The sequence below is a fragment of the Temnothorax nylanderi genome, unplaced genomic scaffold (assembly GCF_030848795.1).
Source record: "Temnothorax nylanderi isolate EJ_2023f unplaced genomic scaffold, tnyl_v1.0 TNYL_tig0098_pilon, whole genome shotgun sequence".
Lineage (NCBI taxonomy): Eukaryota > Metazoa > Arthropoda > Insecta > Hymenoptera > Formicidae > Temnothorax > Temnothorax nylanderi.
Window position 1 is genome coordinate 640,915 of NW_027249160.1, and position 19,441 is coordinate 660,355.

The following is a 19,441-nucleotide window of genomic DNA, read 5'->3' on the forward strand; positions in this document are numbered from 1 at the left end:
CTAGACATAATTTTAATTCAGCGAATTTTTATTATGTCATGACATAATTTTAATTCTGCCGCTAGGGAATTTTTAAGTCGATTCTTATAAATCAAGCTTGAATTTGATGTCTAAGTGTCCCAGGTTGCCGATAACGAGGTCCACATAGTGCGCTCCATAGTTTTCGGTGTTCAGGTGTATTAATACCTTGAATTCGATGTCCACGTGTTCCAGGTTGCCGATGACGGGTTCCAGATAGTGCGCTCCATAGTTTTCGGTGTCCAGGTGTAATAATACGTTGAATTCGATGTCTAGGTGTCTCACGTTGCCGATGACGAGGTCCACATAGTGCGCTCCGTAGTTTTCGGTGTCTACGTGTATTAATACCTCGAATTCGATATCTACGTGTCCTACATTCAGATTTAAAGTTATTAATACACCTAGACACCAAAAACTACAAAGCACACTATGTGAACCTCGTCATCGGCAACCTGGGACACGTAGACATCGAATTCGAGGTATTATTACACCTAGACACCGAAAACTACGGAGCGCGCTATCTGGACCTCGTCATCAGCAACCTGGGACACCTAGACATCAATTTCAAGATATTAATACACGTAGACACCAAAAACTACGGAGCGCACTATGTGGACCTCGTCATCGGCAACCTGGGACACCTAGACATCGAATTCAACGTATTAATACACGTAGACACCGAAAACTACGGAGCTCACTATCTAGACATCGTCATCGGCAACCTGGGACACCTAGACATCGCATTCAACGTATTATTACACCTGGACACCGAAAACTACGAAGCGCACTATGTGGACCTCGTCAGCGACAACCTGGAACACCTAGACATTGAATTCAACGTACGATTACACCTGGACACCGAAAACTATGAAGCGCACTATCTGGATCCCGTCATCGGCAACCTGGGACACGTGGATATCGAATTCAAGGTATTAATACACGTAGACACCAAAAACTACGGAGCGCACTATGTGGACCTCGTCATCGGCAACCTGGGACACCTAGACATCGAATTCAACGTACGATTACACCTGGACACCGAAAACTACGGAGCGCACTATGTGGACCTCGTCATCGGCAACCTGGGACACGTAGACATCGAATTCAACGTATTATTACACCTGGACACCGAAAACTATGAAGCGCACTATCTGGACCTCGTCATCGGCAACCTGGGATACCTAGACGTCGAATTCAAGCTTGATTCATAAGAATCGACTTAAAAATTCCCTAGCGGCACTTTCTGCCAAGCGTAGAGAACCTTCTTTTCCGGCAGCGGTGGTAATACGATGTAAGGATACGAAATCTCTCCAGATAAACATGAAGCAATTGACTCAATATGTATTATATACCTAATACCTAATTTACCTAAATAGAAATCTTCCTCCTGACCGATAAGTCTATCGACCTTATTTAATTTGCCTACTAGATCGATCGAAATACGCGCGCGATATCGAAACTGGCGATACCTGCGCCGCCAGCGTCGAAAAAGTGAAAGTGACATTTTCTGATATATATATGTTATATTGATTGAGAGACGACGACGTATCTCCGTATCTCCGTATCTTAAAAATAAATTTTCACATTTGGACTTTGCGTCGCAATATCTCCGCTCGTAGGGCACGTAGCGGAAAATATTATAGGAGATACCCCCCCAAAGTCGACCCCAAGCTATCGATCAAGCCTACTTAGAACTTGATCCGTTCACTCGTTATCGAGATCTCAACATCTTGGGTACTCGCAACCCGTCGCGTCGCGTAAAAGAGTCACGGTCGGTCTCGCTCCGCGTGTACTTGGCACGAGACACTACCGTGTCTCTTGATATCACAGCACCACAAAGCGTCTCCTCGAACAGTTTTGGACGATAATTGTGCTAATAGCGTGCTCCCCGAATGCACCCCAGGAACAAGCGTAACATTTTGCTTATTTGAGTCAATGTCTTCGATTTGCTTGTTTATATATAAACTTTTCCTTTTTCATAAGGTAAATACATTATTTGCTTACATTATAGTATGGATAAAATCTATTCACATTTTATAATTAAATAAAAAAATAAAAATTTTATAAAGCTCAAGATTTGTTACGATTGTCTCAACCCCTAGGGCTGGTTATAACAGCGCTCAGGGCTAATTGCAACAAGGTAAAATAAAATAAATGCAAACATATAATCAATGTAGCAATAAATTTTATTTCAGTCTTGATAATTGCTTCAAGACAAAGAAATTTTTCAATATTTCGGACGTTGCTACTTCTGTTCGTTTTTCTCTTTCGTATATTCGGTATTCTAAAATGATAATAAGAATATTTTAATAAAAAATATATATAAATAAATAGAAATTAACACCAATAATAATTATTACTTGCGGGACAAAAGTAACAGACTGTTACTGTCACCCCGACTTATATTTGTGCCAGAATTAGTTACAAACATTTATTTTTATAAAATAAACCATGCTTCATGATTTCTTTCTTTCGTAGCATTACTATCATCATACGAAATAGACGGTAATCATAAATAGCAGTTGGATTACAGTTGCCCTCCGAGATTGAGGCACCCACTCTGTCCAACACTTATATTAGAAATCTACATTTTGGAAGACCGATTTCGCGACCTTCCTTGTTCCTTCGCAGGCTATCCCTTGCGGGCTTGCAGATATCAGTTATAAAAAAAATCAAGAACACATTAATTTTTTTATCAATGTTTCTTTCATCAGAAACCTTTCCCGAATTTTCCACAAGTGTGTCTCAATGATATCTACAACATATTAAAATTTCATCAAAATCAGTTAAGCCGATCAAAAGATATAAATTATTTTCTAAATTTTTATGGGCTTGCCCAGCCCATAGGCTCAAAAATAAGAGGAAGCAATCATTTTTAGAATACTTTCTTTTACGAAAATAAGTATAATAGTAATGCTGGTGTTGTTCCTCACTTTATCAAGTAAGTAGCATGGTCTGTTTAAAATTGTAATATTGCTACTATCTAGCTTGTGCATTTTAAATTTCGCTTCGCAACGAGGTGAATCATCTTAGACTCACCTGACGAGATTAATCCGCCAATATCCAGCCCATAAGCTCAAAAACAAGATGATCCCGTAGGATCATTGAGCTGACAAAGCTCTTGATAAAAAAAACGGGAAGATTGGATGCAGATCCACGTAACCCTTATGGACGAAGATGCTAAATCTTCATCTGTCGATTTAATTAAATAAACGAGTTAGTTACTAAAATCCGACAATCGTCGGCAGCAAAAGTCCGGCAACCCGCTGTTAACAAAGTTCGACAATCGTCGACAGCAAGAAGTCCGACAACCCGCCGGTAACAAAGTTCGACAATCGTCGGCAGCAAAAAGTTCGACAATCATCGGCAGCAACAGTCCGGCAACCCGCCAGAAACGAAATCTGACAACTGTCAGCAGCAACAGTCCGGCAACCCGCCGGTAACGAAACCTATGCCAACAACCGTCGACAGCAAAAGTCTGGCAACCCGCCGGTAACAAAGTCCGACAACCCGTTGACAACAGAGTTCGACAACCAGCGACAGCAAAAGTCCGGCAACCAGCGGGTAACAAAGTCCGACAACCCGTTGACAACAAAGTTCGACGGTAACAAATAATCAAACTGTGTGCCGAGATAAGTGCGAAAAAGTTTACGGTGAACCAACTCAAGGAGAACCTGCGAGAAAGAGGTCTTTGTTCGACCGGAATCAAAACTAAGTTAATTTATCAATTGAACTACAGGCAAAATCCCTCGGAGCAGTTGACCTTGCACGGTGCCCTGTGCACAACGTGCCGAGACAATAAACACAACCGGAGTATCCAAGTAGGGGAGAGTTGGATATTACCGCGCGGTTGACAATTCCGCGCCACTGTTTAACTCAATAACTATTTGTATTACGCGCCTACAATGATCTTAATATCATAGACTAACACGGAATACCCCCCGCGAATGCGCTGTCAGTTCGTTCCGGCCGTCTATGTGAAGACACTGCGCTCTGCAAGATTTTCTGCTTATTCACTGTAATTTTGCTGGTAGTTTCGATAAGAGGTGAGTAATATAATATTTACATTACAGAATTAAATTTGACGCATTTTATAGGCTAAAACACTATAAAATTAGGTTGCAAAATGATTTTAGAAACACGCGTTTCTTTTCTATATATTTAAGGTTTATTTCGAAAATCTTAAAGACGAGATACGGTATAAAGGAACTATCGGTGGGAATGAACGACCCGTGCCAGCAATTGTAAGAGCGAGGAGAAGACAGCGATATCAGCCACACTTAGACTTAGTCCATAAGGCGGACAAGGACGCCAAACCAGCTGACGTCGGAGAAAGCCGGGAAATTGACGGGGCCGCCCGAAAATCATTAGGCCCACCGGCGAAACTAACGAGACGCGCACGCGTCAGCTATCAAAGCGGCCTAAGCTGGGCCTTCGCCGGAGCACTGGATTGCCGGAAAGCTCACTCTCCGGAAAGCCGTGCTAGCGTCACCATATTTGTAATTCCGGGAGTCGTTCCTCCGAGTAGTCGGACCGCTGTTCCTTATTGAATTGTGCGATACTAAACGTCGTACTTCGTCACTGAAGTATATTGATTATAATTGTATATAAGAATTTGTCGAGAAGTTCCTGTCGGCAACTGTGAGTATCATAATAAATCTGTATTCTCTTGCCTGAGTCATAATTATATAATTTAACCATATGATGTTAAATATGTGAATTGATAATAAGCGAAAATCTAATTCTGTCATATCTGAGGGTCCCTCCGACCATCCACCCCTGAGTTTTGTTGTGTACCCTTTTGCCAATTTTGTAAAAATCGGCTGGCGCCCTGTAAATACTTCTTTTGTAAACTTAGAGCCCCGACGGCTACGGACCCGGCTGCGTCGGGTGAAGGCTGTAATATGTATAATTAATAAATTATAAAAATAATTAACGATAATACTGGTAACGATATTGGTAATAATTAATAAAAGAAAACAGCCTGTCTCATTTGGCGCCCAACGTGGAGCCTGTTGGAGATTTGGTATTAATAAAGTAGAGATTCTCTTAAATAAAGTTAAAGTAAATCCAGTGGAGAAAATATTCAAGTTAAATATTACCGAATTTCAAACGTTTGGATGTCTGAACCCGTTGCGTGTTTATACACACTTCCTCTATATCTAATGTCAATATTATGTTTAATTTCAATAATGTTTCAATGTTTCCTGTACTTTGAATTCTGTACTTCCATACTCCAATGATATGTTTCTCGTATTTTGAATTTCTTGTATTTCCACATTGTTCAGTATAATCTATATTACCCCGACTTATAAATGTATGCACATTAAATATATTGAGTGAAAATCAGTGAAATAAAGTGACCGAACATACTTACACCGGGAATCGGGCGAGAAAAGATTCTTTCGGTTGAACTACCTTTGAGCATTTATTCGTTAATTATAATCGGATTATCGAATTACCCGTCGATTACGTAAAGTTACGTGAAGCTTCTCCGGAAAAGTGCTTCAATATTACATATAAGGTCATATTAGTATGACTTCTTTATTCATTTCGCCGCCTAAGAAAACTATGCCGAGAAATACTAGAAGTAAAAAAGTAGAGACTCGCAGTTCTTCCTTACGACTTGATGAGACGGTCCTCTTGGCCCAGGAAGGGGGGGGGGCTTGTTGGATAACGAATTGACCAAGAGAACCGCTAATTCAGGGGACGATCAGGCGGCAATAGATTCGTCGAAGTCGGTTCCAGATGACGCGGGTACCTCTATGCAGTCCGTACAAAATAATGTGGTGCCACCTCCTATGGTGCGGGGGGGCGGAACACCGGTATTATTAGGACGGGGTCGCGGAAGAAATACTCCGGTATTAAATGATGTAGGAAGATTTACGCCTATAGAGAGAGAGGCGATAGGTACTTTACGTAATGAAATACAAAGTGTTAATGCTAGATTGACAGCGGTCGAGACAATCGGGGAAGAAGTGAATAAGTTAGTTACAAATAATACTCGTTTGAACGATATAATACAAAGTAATACTCACATGATGAGTTTAATTAAGACTTTTATGGAACAAAATATTAATAATCCGTCGCGATCTAAACCACGGTCTGAGAGGGGAGACGCGACCGGTAATATAACGCCATTGGGGGGGTCGTCTGTCTATCCTCCGGGTGGCGAAAATTTAAATGAAGATGAAGAGACAATAAGTCAAGTCAATCAACCAATACCCTCGCGTCAATTAAATAGTCGAGAGGGGGCCTTTGTAGCGTACGGAAAAAATCAGGAAAGACCGTCTGTCGTCAGACCTGAGAATTTTGGAAGGAATAAAGGGAACGGGAATCCGGACATACCAATAAGGCATGAAGAATCCGTAGAGAGAGAACTCCGTAGAGTTCACTTTAATGATGAAACCGAGAATACATCGGGAATAAATCGCTTGTAAATGTCACCGACCCCATAACGCTACCGCAAAGAGTAACAGTAATTTACTGTTTACCAAACGGAAAGACGGTAACAGGGGAGAAACTCATGTCGAACCATGAGTATTATCAATTATTAGAAACAGATTCGAACTCGAATCCGGTACATAACAGAAATGTTATTAGCTCGCAAGGTCAGGATAGTCTTCAGTCAGGAGTTGAAACGCGTAGTAGAAATATGAAGGACCCTAGCAGTGTGTACGGCTTTACGGGATCCCCGTCGCAGCACTCGAATAACCGACAACCGAAAACAATAACACGGGGTACTTTGTCGTGGCAGACAAGCGACTCGAGCGACAGCGACGAGTATCATCGTTCTAACCGCGAATACTATAGAAATAGTCGAACGACTTCACGTACGCCATCGCCGTCTCATTCTAGTAATTGGGATTACAACCCGGGAATGAAGATAGGTAGAATCGTTAGCAGCTGGAAAATTAACTTTCCTAAGACGGAAAAAGATCCAGATCAATTTTTGCTTATTCTGAAAGACCTATTAAGTACTAGCGGGATAAATAAAGACCTATTCGTTCCATGTTTATCGAATATCTTTGAGGGCGCTTATCGACAATGGTATTTGATTAGTAAACGGAGTTGGCGATCGTGGAAAGAATTCTCTAAAGCCTTTCGCTATCAGTGGGGCGTGAAAAAGGCCGATGGTGATCTATTTGTGGAAATTAGAGATTTAAAAGTTGAAAAGGGGGAAAGTCTAGCCGAATTTACGTGCCGAGCTCGTTTCATCTTTGAACGAATGATGCACCCCCCAACATTTAAAGAGCAATTAAAACAAATCTTGATTAAATTTAATCCACGAATAACTTTCGAAATCCTCAATCTTCCATTGAATGATTATGACGAATTTTTACATTACGCAAACGAGAGAAGCTACCTCTATCGCCGCTCAGTCGAAAGTCAAAGAGAACCGCGTTCCAAAAGGAATAAAGTCGATTTGAATTATATGCAGAACCAATTCTCAGAAGACGAAGACGAATCAGAGCTATCACACGACGATGACAATGACGGACAGACAACTGACCTATATGCTCTCCAGCAAAAAGATTCACGGGCTAACAAAACTAAACCACAAACGAAAATTAATTCAAAATCGCTAACACGACAGAGACTGGAACAGAACCTAACACAATACGAGAAGACTAACAAGACCGGAAACTCTTCGTCGGTGCAACAAGACAACGTCAAGAAAACGCAAGCAAATTCCCCCCGCGATTTAAGTAAAGTTATTTGCTATAACTGCGGTGAATGGGGACACGCATCGCGCTATTGGACTGCCAAACGGCAGGATGTCTGTCACATTTGCCGCGAGAAAGGACACGTGAATCCCGAGTGTCCAACACTGTCGGGAAACGCGGAAAGCCCCCAGTAATCGCACCTCCGGTTACTGCGCCAAGGGGCACGGATGAGGAAAGAAAAGGTCTCGATGCACCGACGAACGAAGGGAAGACTGAGACTGAGCTAAAAATAAATCAAACAAAAGTTTTAGACAAAACATTAAATAATATAACAACCGACTCTTTATGTTGTGTCAAAGACAATCTATCGACCAACGACTGCGATATACCCCTAATAGATGTTGACGATGATACGGAGGAGGAAATAGAGTTAGTAGTAGACGAAACCGAAATAAAGTCAATCCCTTTCAACGAGAACCTTGGAGAAACAAAATTGTCAATGTTTTCGTGTGGAAATTTGAACAATAACCTTAAAGAAAATCCCAAGAAAATCACCGAGATCGAACTACTAAAAGACTGGAAACCAAAAGGTCTGTCACCCCATCTAGTCCATCGATTAACCCAGCGACGAATTTTTTGCGAAAGCAATGGTACGAGAGAGCCGGTCGAAGTCGTTAAAATCCCAATAGAAATTTCTATATTTGGCGAGACTATAAAGGGAATCATAGATAGTGGCAGTAAGAGGTCATTTATCAGTAAAAGCGCATACGAACGCGTTAAATCCCTCAGGGTCAACAATATTGCACCAGATTCAACGTCGACCGTAAAGGTTTGCCTAGGAGATAGCTCACTCGTCGAAACCGAAGGAGGGGCGTGTTTTGTAATAGACATAGGCGATGTTTATGGGCCACAATGGTTCAGTATCCTCCCGGCATTATCAAGCGATGTAATTTTGGGTATGGATTTTTGGTTAGCTTTTAAAGTCATGTTAGATCCGAACAAAAGAACATGGACACTTTCGGGTAGCGAATACTCTTACCCCCTTTCACATCGTTTCGTCTCTCCAACAGCGTTAAATACCCTCTCAGTCGATCAAGCACAGAAATTGAAATCTTTCTTAGATGACGAATTTGCCAAATTTGATATCGAGTCTTCGGGCGTAACAGATTTAATTAAACATGTAATTGAACTGGATGACCCCGTGCCCCATCGACAAAGGCCTTACCGACGTAGTGAAGCAGTACGTACTTTCATAAATGAAGAAATAGATCGTTTATTAAGCAAGGGTTATGTGACTTGGAGTAATAGTAGTTGGGCGAGCTCGCCGGTTGTAGCACCAAAGGCTAATGGCGGGCTAAGATTTTGTATTGATTATCGAGCAGTAAATCGAAAGACGAAAAAACCTGCCTATCCCCTTCCACAAATGGGATCGATCCTAGCTCAGCTGCATCGCGCCAGGATAATTTCGACCTTGGACATGAGCGAAGCATTTCATCAGATCCCCATGGATGAAGAGAGTCGAAAGTATACAGCGTTTGTCGTGGAAGGCAAGGGTCTTTTGGAATGGCTTAGAATGCCTTATGGTATAACGGGCGCCCCTTCGACGTTCCAACGCTTAATGGATCTGCTAAAGAGACGTATTAGGGAAATCATAATAGAACGTAAATTACCGAATAGATGGATCGAGCAGGTGTTTGCGTATCTCGACGATTGGATCGTGGTAAGTGAAGATCTCGACGAACATCTTTCCATACTTTCAATACTATTTAAAGTCTTAAGAGAAGCTAAATTAATCATCAACCGCGAGAAGAGTAGTTTTGCTTGCAAGGAAGTTAAATTTTTGGGTTACATTATTGACGAGTTTGGAATGCGACCTAATCCTGAAAAATTACAGCCAATCCTTGACTATCCAGTACCAAAAGACCGTACACAACTACGTCAATTTAACGGCTTAGTCAACTGGTACCACAGGCACTTAAAGAATATCGCTCGAATACAAGGACCATTAAATAAATTAACGAGCCCTAAAGTTCCTTGGCGCTGGACCGAAGTCGAACAAAATGCTTTCGATGGAGTAAAACGTTCTGCCATTTCTGAGCTGAGCGTTGAATGGCGGCCGAAGAGGACGACCACGACGGCTCGCGCCGCCACGGAAGCCTCGCAGCAAGGAAGATCCGCGGGAGGCCAAGGCACGGGACCGAGCTCGGATCCCCGGGACCGGCGCAAGAACGCCGATCGGTTCACCTCGCCCAGGCCCGGCATGTCAGCCAAACCCGCTTCCCGACCAAGCCCGACACGCCCCGCTCCTCAGAGCCAATCCTTATTCCGAAGTTACGGATCCAATTTGCCGACTTCCCTTACCTACATTAGTCTATCGACTAGAAGCTCTTTACCTTGGAGATCTGCTGCGGATATGGGTACGAACCGGCGCGACACCTCCACGTGGTCCTCTCCTGGATTTTCAAGGTCCGAGGGGAAGATCCGGACACCGCCGCAACTGCGGTGCTCTTCGCTGCTGCCCCTAAATTACATGTTCCTATACCAGGTCAACCATTTGTTTTATACACTGATGCTAGTGACTTCGGATTGGGAGCGATATTAGTACAGAAAGATCCCGATTCTGACAGAGAACTATTAATTGAGGTACTGAGTCGACCATTGAGGGGCGCGGAGTTCCATTACACGACGACAGAAAAGGAGTGCCTAGCTGTCGTATGGGCCGTCGGGAAGCTCCGGTGTTACCTTGAAGGCATGCCGTTTAAGGTTGTTACAGACCATCAAGCTTTACAGTGGCTTTATGGACTGAAAGACCCGTTAGGACGACTTGCCCGTTGGGCAATCTATTCACTCCAACATAACATGACAGTAGAACATAAACGTGGCACAACTAATGAAGCGCCTGACGCTCTCTCCCGTATGTTTGATATCGATGTAGACTCAATCGGGTGGGAGACAATCGTCGAAGAAGCAATTAAGAATCGAGTCCAATTAAACTCAATCTACGGCCAAGATTGGTATGAGGCAAAACGTAATCTCGTTAGCGAACAACCAGATAGGTTCCATGAGTGGAAAATAGAAAATGGCGAACTTATGTATTACCGACCCGATTATGCTAAGGCGATAATCGATGACGAAAGTCCGTGGAAAAGGGTAGTAAAACCGAACGAAATCTTGGAAATAATCCGAGAGAATCATGAGCAACCACAAGCGGGACATTTAGGTCGCGATAAAACACTAGACCGTATCCGACAAAACTATTATTGGCCGGGGATGTCGCATGATGTTAAATCTTATTTCGAGGACTGTGAAATATGTATCAAGGTTAAAGATAATCAGCACCCGTTAAAAGGTCCCTTAGTGACACGTCCGCTACAGTCCCTGTGGGCCCAATTAGCTATAGATACAGCCGACATGTCAGTGCGTTCAAAAAGGGGTAACCTACATATCGTGGTTGTCCAGGACCTCTATACAAAATATATCGAATTGATTCCGGTTCGAAATAAGAAAGGTGAAACTGTCGCGAAGGTATTGGATGCTGTCTTCGACAGGTGGGGAACACCCAGATCGATAATTTCAGATAACGGGTTAGAATATATAAATAAAAATGTAAAATTTTTGTTAACCGCGAGAGGCGTAAAACACCTTACTACACCGTTAGCACATCCCCAAGCCAACCCTGTCGAACGTGTAAATAGAACTATAAAGCCTATGATTGCTGCATTCCTTAAGGATAAACAAAACGAATGGGATAAACATCTGTCGAAGTTCCAATTGGCATATAACACCGTCCCCCACGCGGGAAGTCGAATTTCCCCCTTCTATCTAAACCATGGTCGTGAAGCGTTGGTTAGGCACGCTATTAATAAGACGGATGACTCAGTACAACCTTTTACCGGGGATACAGTAGATGATGTAGATAATTGGGTCAGTCGAATAAATAAAATTGATGAACTAAGGCACGCTATTGAAATAAATCTAAAAAACTATGCGGAAAAGCGACTAGCCAAGCTCAATTCTGATAAAGTTAAACAAGTAGCCTTGGAAGTAGGGACGGAGGTGTACTACCCTAACAAGAAATTAAGTAACAAGGCCGAGGGCTATAATGCCAAGTTAGCCCAGCGTTATGTCGGACCGGCTACGATCAAACGTGTTCTAGGCCCAATGACGGTCGAGCTGGTAGATAAAAACGATAAAATCATAGGAAAATATTACGTGACCGATCTCAAGGTACCGCGACGGAGCTTGCGAGTTAAATAAATGTCTCTGTAGATAAATTTGGCGTCGCTAATTTAAATATCTCGATCATATCATCGCGTTCATGTCGTAATTCTCTTCTTTGTCTTTCTGGGAGCAGGTGTAAGCTCAACGGTTCTTTTGTTCTATGATCTTTCCCTTCCGTGTTCAAATTTTCGTTGGTAAACGCATATTGTTGTGACTTGTGTTGTTTTCTCTATCTTTATATATGTCACCTTAACCTGGCCTTGAGATATGATAAAGACTAATGTGTTGAATTGAGAATTTAAAATTGCAATGTGTTCAAGTAAATGTCTCAGCCAGGACTACGGGTTTCGCGGCCGTAATGTTATTTTTGAAATTAGAGCAATTAAGGTGACTCTAAATTAGTTCTTTTTCCTCGACAAGTTCCGGAAAATTACTCGCTTACGACGTTGAGGTTTGAGAGGGAAGAATGTAACAGTATAATCATATTCCCTCAACATCGATGCGATCCGACTCGTCGGGAGTTCTTTTGGCGTACATATGATGTTGTTATTCTGTATAAATATGTTATGTTGATGCTTAGAGCGACTCAGGCGAACAGGAAACGTATTATTTCGAAAATCTTAAAAACGAGATACGGTATAAAGGAACTATCGGTGGGAATGAACAACCCGTGCCAGCAATTGTAAGAGCGAGGAGAAGACAGCGATATCAGCCACACTTAGACTTAGTCCATAAGGCGGACAAGGACGCCAAACCAGCTGTCGTCGGAGAAAGCCGGGAAATTGACGGGGCCGCCCGAAAATCATTAGGCCCACCGGCGAAACTAACGAGACGCGCACGCGTCAGCTATCAAAGCGGCCTAAGCTGGGCCTTCGCCGGAGCACTGGATTGCCGGAAAGCTCACTCTCCGGAAAGCTGTGCTAGCGTCACCATATTTGTAATTCCGGGAGTCGTTCCCCCGAGTAGTCGGACCGCTGTTCCTTATTGAATTGTGCGATACTAAACGTCGTGACTTCGTCACTGAAGTATATTGATTATAATTGTACTAGGTGCGCAACTAAGTTTCCGGGTTTTTTTGATCAATAAAAAATGGAAAATTTCAAGAGAAATACAAAAAAAGGTTTATTCAAAGTATCGTCCCTCGCTAGCTATACATTTTCGCCATCTCTCTGGCAATACATGAATACCGCGACAATAAAACGACGCGTCTTTGGACCGAAACCATTCATCCAACCAATTTTGCACTTCTTCGAAATTGGTCAAGTGTAGCCCAGCCAAGCCATGCGCCATCGACCGGAACAAGTGATAATCGGAAGGCGCCAGGTCTGGCGAATACGGCGGGTGCGGTAGCAGATCCCATTTCAGCGTTTTGATGGTGTCCTGGACGATGGAACTGCGATGGCACGGAGCGTTGTCGTGCTGCAATATCAGTCGTTCGTGTCTCGTGTCCCATTCTGGCCGTTTTTCGAGCAATGTATGGTTTAAATTGATCAGTTGTTGTCGGTAGCGATGCCCATTGACAGTTTCGCCCGGTTTCAGCAGCTCATAGTACACGATTCCTTTCTGGTCCCACCAAACGCAGAGCATTGTCTTCTTTCCAAAACGATTTGGCCGTGCCGTCGATGTTGATTCTTCACCAGGTGAAAGCCACGATTTTTTGCGTTTGGGATTCTCTAAATATATCCACTTCTCATCGCCAGTAACAATTCGATGAAGAAAACTCTTTCTTTCATGCCGCAAAAGCAAAATTTCGGAAGTGGCTCTTCGATTTTCCATCTGTCTCTCAGTCAACTCATGCGGCACCCATTTTCCTTCCTTTTGAATTTTTCCCATGGCATGTAAACGTTTGGAAATACCTTGGTGAGTCATGTTTAATGCCTCCGCAAGTTGATCTTGTGTTTGCGTATCATCTTCATCCAATAACGCTTGCAGATCGGCGTCCTCAATTGTTTTTGGTCTTCCGGAGCGCTCCTTGTCCTCAGTGTCGAAATCGCCACTTCTGAAGCGTTTAAACCAATCTTCACAGGTAGTTTTCGATGGTGCATGTTCGCCGTAGGCCTCCTCAAGCAAACGACGTGCTTCAGCTGCATTTTTTTTCAAGTTAAAGCAGAAAAGCAAAGCTTCCCGCAAATGCTGTTTATTTGGCACAAAACTCGACATCTCCGTTGTTAGAAAAAATATTTTTGCGTTGCGATATGTGTTTATATAACGACTGGTTATTGTTAACAGATGTCCAAGCTATAACTTCAGACAACTTCAGACATGTAAGTCGAGTACATGTGTTATTGGTGCCATCTATGTGTGAAACCCGGAAACTTAGTTGCGCACCTAGTATATAAGAATTTGTCGAGAAGTTCCTGTCGGCAACTGTGAGTATCATAATAAATCTGTATTCTCTTGCCTGAGTCATAATTATATAATTTAACCATATGATGTTAAATATGTGAATTGATAATAAGCGAAAATCTAATTCTGTCATATCTGAGGGTCCCTCCGACCATCCACCCCTGAGTTTTGTTGTGTACCCTTTTGCCAATTTTGTAAAAATCGGCTGGCGCCCTGTAAATACTTCTTTTGTAAACTTAGAGCCCCGACGGCTACGGACCCGGCTGCGTCGGGTGAAGGCTGTAATATGTATAATTAATAAATTATAAAAATAATTAACGATAATACTGGTAACGATATTGGTAATAATTAATAAAAGAAAACAGCCTGTCTCAAGATTATTACTATTATATATGGATAGCCAAATAAATTACCTATCTAAAACTGCACATTTTGTTTTTTTGAAACATTTCTAAGCTTAGATATACGCTTCAATTCTTAGGGACTCGGTAATATCCAACTCTCCCCTATACGCGAAGCGAGACCGCACCGTGGTTCTATACTTGGAAGCTCGTGCCGAGTGCCGAGATGAGTGCTAGAAACTTTACGATACAACTCAAGAGGAAACTGAGTAAAAGTGAGCGAAAGCTAATAAGTTGCAAACAAGAAAGAAAAGTACCGACGTATAGTTGGCAAACAAATTAAAAATTATTGAAAATTATCTTATCCAATCGTTTGGAAATCATTTGGAGATATTTGGAAAAAACTTTTTAGAGTTTGGAAAACCATACAATAATCACAATTAATTAACCTTTGTTGTGTACACTGGGTCTTTTAGACCCCAGCGTATTTTCAAACGCGTTTTTCTAATACGTACAATGCGGATCGGGACCTGTGCTGCCATCTACCTGTAGTTTAGGGATAACACTTCAAGATCCTATACATAGTTTTGCCCGCCCGGCTTTAACCTGCTCTTGGCAGTAGTGAGAAGTTGACGTTCCGAAATTTTGGGATCTGAAAGACCCCATGTGCACAGTACGTATAATTTCGTGAATAATTTCAACTTTTATTTTGTCGTTTTTTTGGCTTATTAGTGCGTAAATAGTGTGAATAATAGTGAGAGAAAGCTTGTTTTTTTTCTTTTCCTAAAAAGAATAAAATTGTTCTGGTAGCCTCATTATTCATACATTCGTCACAAGTAAACTCGAACGGAAAACCAGCAATAATTACTCATTATAACAAAACTAAGAACGGTACAGATGCGTTCGATAAATTGTGCCATGCTTTTACCGTTACCCGGAAAACAAATCGCTGGCCAGTGAGGATTTTCTTCGGGATGTTGGACCAGGCGGCAGTAAATGCTCGAATTTTGCTACAATGCAAATTTGTGAATGAAAATAGTAATACAAAAGTCACAGCCCAATACTGCTTGGAACGCATCTACATTCACCTAGCAAGAGATCACCTGCAAGAGAGGTACACGATATTTACCCTACGTCAAGATTTAAAATTGGGGATTGCAGGAATACTGGGCATTACTAGGGACAAGCCAGAGACGCTGGAAATCGAAAATTACAATAAACGCCAACGATGCTCATTTTGCACGAGACAAAATGATGCGAAAACCAAGTATGGGTGTCCATCGTGCAAACGCCCTATGTGTCTCAAGCATCGATCGCCTTTGTGCGTTGACTGTGCCTATGTAGATTGATATTTATCCCTTGTAATCTTGTAATTTCTTTTATGTGTGTGATAATAACTCAAAAAGCTGCCAATAAAACGATTATTTTGAAAATAAACCCATATTTCTTATAATACTCAATACTCTCAAACGCGTGACTTCATATAGCTAAATAAATATACTTTTTTCAACTCCGCTATAAACTAATATTTTTCCTTGAAAGTGTAGTATTTCAAGAAAGTAATCCCGCAAGAATTATTAAAAAATATTAAAAATTGAATTTTTTATGCATTTTTTAGTGAAAAAAGTCCATTTTTCGGTTTCTTTAGTTAACATATCATTTATAATTCTTTTATGTTGCAAGATATTAATGAAACCTATTAGACCTTATTTTGGAAGCTTTGAACAATAGCCAGCAATTTTGTTTGAGTCAAAATAACGAATTGTACGTCTGTAATAAACAATTAAGTGACTGGGGTCTAATAGACCCCCTGTGCACAATACGTAATTTTGAAGAGGTGTGCACAACAAAGGTTAAAATCAATTAAGCGTATAATTAGCAGAAAGTGTCTAAAAAATATTTTTTTTAATCCAATCGCTCCAGAATCATTTGGATAAAGTGTCGATATAATTTTTATTATTTGAAAAACAATTCTATTCTAATAAAAATTAATTAAAGGTCAATATTTCGTTTTAATGTCTGCATTATCTACGACTTGGATGGTTAAAAACTAAGTAAAAGAATTTGTTGCTCGGATCTTCTTGTTATTTAAATATTCTATGGACCGTGCTCTACCAGAATATGCAACATATGATTTTGTTGCTCGCCCCTAACTGCAAATAAACAAATTATTTTTCTCCGCAACGACCGTTATCTGCGACTTCAATGTCTAAAAACTAAGTAAAGGAATTTGTTGCTCGGGTCTTTTTGTTATTTAAATATTCTATGGACCGTGCCCTACCAGAATATGCAACATATGATTTTGTTGCTCGCCCCTAACTGCAAATAAACAAATTATTTATCTCCGCATCGACCGTTATCTGCGACTTCGATATCTAAAAACTAAGTAAAGAAATTTGTTGCTCGGGTCTTTTTGTTATTTAAATATTCTATGGACCGAGCCCTACCAGAATATGCAACATATGATTTTGTTGCTCGCCCCTAACTGCCAATAAACAAATTATATATGTAGGATTTCTTTTCTTTTCCTTTCAGAGTTTAAATTTTTGTTGAAAATTGAAAATTGAAATTAAAAATTTCTTTCAGGTTAGCAGCTAGAAAGCTGTTTCAAGCTGTTTTTATATTGCGAATAGCCCGACAATCAAGAAAATGGATTATTTTGGGCTGTTTAATTGAAATTGCCGTTTTCTAGCTTCCGCGCCTGCGCACCGCGGGCGCCTCTCGATGGCTTCGGGAGCTTCGGGAAAACGCGAAGTGCCAGGCGAAACTGATTTGACTGATCGCGGTGGATTGACGAACGATATAACGAACAATACGCCGATAATCACTGCCTTGTTTCCTCCTTGTCGTTAGTTCAACTTCGAATTTCCCGTGTTAGTATGCGTGTGTGTGTGTGTGTCACAGCAGAGATAAAGACCCCACGGTTCGTCATCCCCGTAGTATTTAAGTGGTTCCTTTCACAGTATTTCAAGTTACAAGTGTTTCTAAAGTGGGTTGTTAATCTGATTATCTTCTATTGAATTTATTACGTTTTTCAAAATAAAATTTAATTTTTACACTTAACTCTTTCATTGTAGTAACTATTAAAAGTGTAATAAAAATCACACTGTAACTGTTGCTTCCAAAGTATTGTGAATTGCAAATTTACTATAAAATAAATATTTTATGTCCAAACCGTATTGTATATTGAATAGAATAGGCTAAATAAATGCGATACATTAGTATTATTATAATACTAGGTGCGCAACTAAGTTTCCGGGTTTTTTTGATCAATAAAAAATGGAAAATTTCAAGAGAAATACAAAAAATGGTTTATTCAAAGTATCGTCCCTCGCTAGCTATACATTTTTGCCATCTCTCTGGCAATACATGAATACCGCGACAATAAAACGACGCGTCTTTGGACCGAAACCATTCATCCAACCAATTTTGCACTTCTTCGAAATTGGTCAAGTGTAGCCCAGCCAAGCCATGCGCCATCGACCGGAACAAGTGATAATCGGAAGGCGCCAGGTCTGGCGAATACGGCGGGTGCGGTAGCAGATCCCATTTCAGCGTTTTGATGGTGTCCTGGACGATGGAACTGCGATGGCACGGAGCGTTGTCGTGCTGCAATATCACTCGTTCGTGTCTCGTGTCCCATTCTGGCCGTTTTTCGAGCAATGTATGGTTTAAATTGATCAGTTGTTGTCGGTAGCGATGCCCATTGACAGTTTCGCCCGGTTTCAGCAGCTCATAGTACACGATTACTTTCTGGTCCCACCAAACGCAGAGCATTGTCTTCTTTCCAAAACGATTTGGCCGTGCCGTCGATGTTGATTCTTCACCAGGTGAAAGCCACGATTTTTTGCGTTTGGGATTCTCTAAATATATCCACTTCTCATCGCAAATAACAATTCGATGAAGAAAACTCTTTCTTTCATGCCGCAAAAGCAAAATTTCGGAAGTGGCTCTTCGATTTTCCATCTGTATCTCAGTCAACTCATGCGGCACCCATTTTCCTTCCTTTTGAATTTTTCCCATGGCATGTAAACGTTTGGAAATACCTTGGTGAGTCATGTTTAATGCCTCCGCAAGTTGATCTTGTGTTTGCGTATCATCTTCATCCAATAACGCTTGCAGATCAGCGTCCTCAATTGTTTTTGGTCTTCCGGAGCGCTCCTTGTCCTCAGTGTCAAAATCGCCACTTCTGAAGCGTTTAAACCAATCTTTACAGGTAATTTTCGATGGTGCATGTTCGCCGTAGGCCTCCTCAAGCAAACGACGTGCTTCAGCTGCATTTTTTTTTTTTCAAGTTAAAGCAGAAAAGCAAAGCTTCCCGCAAATGCTGTTTATTTGGCACAAAACTCGACATCTCCGTTGTTAGAAAAAATATTTTTGCGTTGCGATATGTGTTTATATAACGACTGGTTATTGTTAACAGATGTCCAAGCTATAACTTCAGACAACTTCAGACATGTAAGTCGAGTACATGTGTTATTATGCCATCTATGTGTGAAACCCGGAAACTTAGTTGCGCACCTAGTATAAAGGCAGGACACAGAACATCTTTATAATTATGTAATATAATATTTGTATAATATAATATTAATATCATATTTACGACAGAAAAAGGTGCTTTAGGTACCTGCGCGGGATTATTTATAGATGTTTTAATTTTTTAAGGATATTTGTGAATAGGGGAGACCGGGGCTAAAAGGTCAACGGGGTTGAAGCGTCAAATCAAATATCTCGGAACCTGTATATTGTGTGAACTCGCTATTAACATTGTAAACGCTGCTTATGGTACCCATGTGACCAACGGAGTTTCGGCAAGTTACCTGCCGTATTATGATTTTTACGAGGGCA

The 19,441-nt window shown here is 41.3% G+C and overlaps 1 long non-coding RNA gene across 1 annotated transcript in view; it reads right to left on the minus strand.

The window, feature by feature from the left end:
• Window positions 1-2,183: 2,183 nt before the first annotated feature.
• Window positions 2,184-19,441, minus strand: part of LOC139775395 (uncharacterized) — a 57,139-nt gene continuing 39,881 nt past the window's right edge. The window contains exon 3 of the long non-coding RNA XR_011718822.1: window positions 2,184-2,302. This is a non-coding gene — a long non-coding RNA (uncharacterized lncRNA). The remainder of the gene's footprint in view (window positions 2,303-19,441) is intronic.